This window comes from Microtus ochrogaster, chromosome 24 (assembly GCF_000317375.1).
Source record: "Microtus ochrogaster isolate Prairie Vole_2 chromosome 24, MicOch1.0, whole genome shotgun sequence".
NCBI classification, from domain to species: Eukaryota; Metazoa; Chordata; class Mammalia; order Rodentia; family Cricetidae; genus Microtus; species Microtus ochrogaster.
The window spans coordinates 30,082,831-30,088,201 of NC_022024.1; positions in this window are offsets into that span (position 1 = coordinate 30,082,831).

Sequence of the window (5,371 nt, forward strand, 5' to 3'; positions counted from 1 at the left end):
CACACGCACACGCACACGCACTCATACATGCACACATTCACACACGTACACACACACACACTCTCTCTCTTTCCCACACTCACACACCACTACCACCACCACACATAATAACAGAAAGGTGCATGAAGTTGCATCCGGTTCTTTCACACCATGTTCATATACAAAATGGTTTATGCATATGAACCATTTTGTGCATAAACCAGCCATAAATAAGTTATAATGTCAATGGACTTTGATTCAAGCTCATCAAAATCGAACTCATTATTCTCCTAGGCATGCCACTCTCGGCATATGGTAGATTCATTTCATGACTCTTCATTGTTTGAGTAGATTAGGTTTCACAAAGTGATTTTTTGTTTCCAAGGCTTAAATAGGCATGCATTTTTATTTACTGCAGGTTTGAAAACCTTGGAAAAGTGGTACATCTTTAAATAAGTACAAATTGTGTCTTCAGTGACAAGCTAATACATGTCACACTAGGGAATTCGATCTAAATTGATTTCTGTTTGTGGGCCAGGATTTATTCTTCTATAGAGCTCGTGGAGGAAGAGATAAAGAAAAGATGGATTTTTATAGTGGTCCTAATTACAAACAGATTACAACATTGACATTCTATGACAGTAATGGGGACGAATATGCTTCAAGTATGCCATGATAGGGGACAGTGGGCATATGATCTGGTGCATAAGTCAGAGGTAAGAATGATGCTCAGGACAATGGCTTAGAATTGAGCATCTCTAGACTGGGCAGAGCCTGAAATCAGGGCAATCATCCTAATGATTCTCTGCCAGACTCCAGACCTGGAGTTGATCAGAACCAGCAAATCATCTCAATGGAAACGGAATGGAAGTATATTTGCTCAGTAGGGAATATGTTCTTCTGCGAGATGGTAACAGCTGGAAAAAAATCACATTTGGGTGTCAGGAAACACATCAAACATATAAACATGGCATTTTCCTCTTTTCATCTGGAATCAGGTAATCTACAGACATATGGTTTGATTTTGTCTGGTCTTCGTTCTGTATACAATGATACAGAGATTCCCAAAGGAACACACTCAAGGAACCTTTGCCATCGAAGAAAGAACGAAAAGGCAGGATGGTAACGTGGACAAGTGCATGTTTTGGCATGATTTGAGTTCATATAGCACGATGCCAGGCACTGATCTCACTGTGGAACCCTGAGCTGCCATGGCAGAATGTGCCATAAGGCAACACATAACATGTCTTTTTCCTTATCACATGTTAAAGGGACAGCAGATATTCTCTTCTACAATTACCACAATAATCTTCTAAATCTTTTCATTGCCCCTTCAAATGATCTGAACATAATCCATAAAGCACAAATAGATACAGATTTTTAAGACACTAACTTGCTATTTCTAATTTACTTTTTAGATTGCCAATATTCAACATTTCTCCTTAGATATGATGATTCAAAGATATGATCACCATCAGGATGGGGTTAATAACTGGGACTCAGCTTGCTCCAAGTTCCTGTCTTGTTTTCAATTGCTTCATTATGATATAGCTAAAACAAATATAATAAAACAAGAAACAAAATAGGAATATATTATTTGTATCTTCCCAAGAACACTTTTTACTAAAGAATAACGAAATGAATAATTGAAGACGCAGTCTGTCAAGAAATGATAATGTACCCTGATGGCTTTGGTAAGGAATCAAGGTCAACAATCAGCTTGTAGTGAGACAACCGGCAGAAGGAGATGTTGCTTCCCCAGTTCCTTCCTGGGGGAGATTGATGACCGCTGATGGCCATTCTGAACTAAGCAAATTGGCTGAACACCACAAATATTAAAACTTTCAGTACCCACAATTTCCCATGGAACATAAATCTGGCAAAAATTAATTCTCCTAAATTCAATGATTACATTTCAGGAGCTCTGTATATGTAGAGACTTCCATAATGGGAATGCAGAGAAGACAATAAATCAATTTCTAATTCCACTCTATAATGAGGTAGTAATAACTATATAGGCTAATGCTTTGCACTTACGATGTGCCAGGCTGTTTTATAATCATCATCACATTTGGGTTTTTTTTTTTTAACCATCCTGAGAAGCAGGTTGAAAGAGCAGAACTTGCCAGGTATGGTTGTAAACACAGAACTTGGGAAGTTGGAATTTAAAAATTGAGGATTCAAGGTTACACAGTGAGATCCTGTCTTTTAAAAAAAATGGCCATATTTACCAAAAAAGCAGACTTACCTTATGGTGTGTAACCATGGGGGTCTCTGTTGGGTGCTTATCATTTACCCAGTGTCTTCAGAGTTCCAGAAGCTGGGAAGGATCTTGATCCAGGTACAGGTCCACTCTGTGTCCCATGAGGGTTGCATCCTCCAGAGGGAAGAGAATAGTGTTCTTACTTAGATCAAAGAAGCAAAAGAGGTCAAAGGTCAGTTCTCTCAGTACATTTATCCAGTACTGATCTTCTCTTCTGTCCCACATATTGCCTCATCACCTCCCAGCACTGCTGGATGGGGATTAAATCCTGACACGGATGTTGACTATGACCATGCAAACCAAAGTGAAATCTCTTTTCGCCCTTCGTGGAGATGTTATTGCACGTTGTAGTTTCCCTGACACCTCTTCGGTGTCCTCAACTCTTAACTATGATCTTAATCATAGATAAATTTAACAGTTTTAAGTCAATCATTTTAATTTAACTCAATGTCTTCAATTACTATAAGATTTATTTTTCCACATATATTTTAGACTGCTCATTACATTTCTCAAAGATATAAGATTTTGTTGAGGTTACACATGCATAAAACATGTCTTCCTTTATCGAGAGCACATTCCCTCTCTTTTACTCAAGTTCCAGGATTTTCTCCATAGAAGTCTTGAATACCTCTACTTAGTATTCTTATACTTTTCATTACTGCTATGAAAATATTTGTCAAATTTTCTGGTTGTGAATTACTTCTGTAAAAACTACTATCAATTGTTTCTATCTAGACGTTTCAGCAAACTAGTATTTTGTTTGTTTAGTCTTCTCTTTTCTTCCAGTCTTAATTTCTTGTCTCTGCATTTGCTAGTCCTGAAATCTCCAGTACATCATGAAGCAGTCACAGTGCCCTTAGTCTGCCCTCAGACCCTTTTAGTCCTGTGGGAACCTTTGTCCCTAGGAAACAGCAGAAGCAGCTTTGACATGACACAGCTTGCAATATTTGGAAAGGTGGCCAAACCTCAATTGTTTAACTTTGAAGACCTCAATGAGTCATTATCGGTGCATCATGCTCAGGGCACACGGCACTTAATTCACATCAGCAAATATTTATTCCTCACCCAATGAAGAAAATAAACATGTTAAACCACAGGTGGTTTCTTCCTGAAATTTATGTTGCAATCTTGTGGGAAATGCCCTCCTAACAACTAAAACAAAGAAGCATAATACTTGGCTTTATCACACTTAAAGAAATTAAAATAAGCCGGGCGGTGGTGGTGCACACCTTTAATCCCAACACTCAGGAAGCAGAGGCAGATGGATCTCTGTGAGTTCGAGGCCAGCCTGGTCTACAAGAGCTAGTTCCAGGACAGGCTCCAAAGATACAAAGAAACTCTTTCTCAAAACAACAACAATAATGACAACAACAACAAAAAAAATGATGATTAGAATGTTCTCAACCATGAGATTTTCCAAATGGATTAGTTGACCAGAAGTTGGCCTAAGAACAATGCTGCTTTTGGAAGTATAGAATAATCTGAGCAAAAGCAAGGCGTTGGTTTTATTACAAGGTTTTTTTCCTTCACTTAAATAATAAGGCCTTAAAAGTTCAAGGTTTGTCATTTCAAGTTTGCCCTTTTAAACTGAGTGATGTTTGATTATTCATAATGAGGAATCCATGCTTTTGAAATTAGGCCATCATAGGAAACAGATCTCTTTAGATTTTTCCCTAGTGACCGTACAGATGAAGGACCTCATTAATCAAAGGAACTCCATTGAAAAACCAGTTTAAGGTGCGCAACATCACCAAGCTGTTGCTGTTTCTCCCCTGCTCTGATCCGTTACATTTTCAGACGTTTGAAAAACCTCTGTCCTCCGGAACCCAATCAACATTTTAATCACATTGGTACAGAGCATTCAGAAGTATTGTAGGAGAAAAATGTATTCAATAAACCTGACCAAACACCAATAAAGTCCTGCGGTGTTTGCGTTATGTTGTGGAAGGCTCTCAGGATGTGGAGAGAAATCTGGTGATTACTGTCTGTCTTCAAAGCCAGAGGAGAGGCACACAAGCAAGCAGACACTTAAATATTAAAGGCAAGGCCACTGGGGGTATTAGAAACCTCCATGTCAGGTACGAGGCATCTATTACTCCATAGCAGCCCAGGGAGAACTTGAGCAGCCTTAGAGCAACACATGTTTGCTACCTACCATCTTCTATAGATCCAATTTGGGGCATGTTTGGTTAGATATTCTCTAGAGTCTTAGATGACCACGGTGGTAGTTAAGTTACAGCTTCATCTGAGACTTAATTGAAGAAGGGTTCTATTCCAGATTCATACGGTTGTTGGCTGTATGCAATTCTTTATAGCTTGCTCTAGTGACCTTAGCTTTTTTTTTTTTTTGCATTATTTTTTTTTATTGAGAAAAGGAAAAAAAAACAAGTTTCCGCCTCCTCCCAGCCTCCCATTTCCCTCCCCCTCCTCCCACTCTTCTCCTCCTCCCCCCACTCCTCTCCCCCTCCCTCTCCAGTCCAAAGAGCAGTCAGGGTTCCCTGCCCTGTGGTAAGTCCTAGGTCCTCCCCCCTCCATCCATATCTAGGAAGATGAACATCCAAACTGGCTAGGCTCCCACAAAGCCAGCACATTAAGTAGGATCAAAAGCTTTTTGATATATGTCAACAGGAAGATATTCCCAATGCCTTGCCCATGTCACTGTCCATCATTACAGCTTGCTCTTAATAAAGTTAGAGATAGAGCAGCTGCAGAAAGTTGGGCAATGGCAACCTTGTACGACATAATCAAGTTGATGTGGCTACCTACTCTGTACGTCCGGGAACAAACTATAGCATCTGTGTATACACTAGATGAAGGACCACCCCAGACAGAAGTGGGGAGAGCCTTAAGACTATCTGAATTACACTCTAGCCCAAAGCTGAGACCTGAAACTATTGATTTGTTATCCACACAAAGCTCATAAACCCAGAGCCAAAGAAGAAATATTGCTGAGAGAACTTTAAGTGCTCATTAAAACTGTCACATAGGGGCTGGAGAGGTGGCTCAGAGGTTAAGAGCACTGACTGCTCTTCCAGAGGTCCTGAGTTCAATTCTCAGCCACCATACGATGGCTCAGTTTATAACCATCTGTAATGAGATGTGGCCCCTGCTTCTGGTCTGCAGGCATAC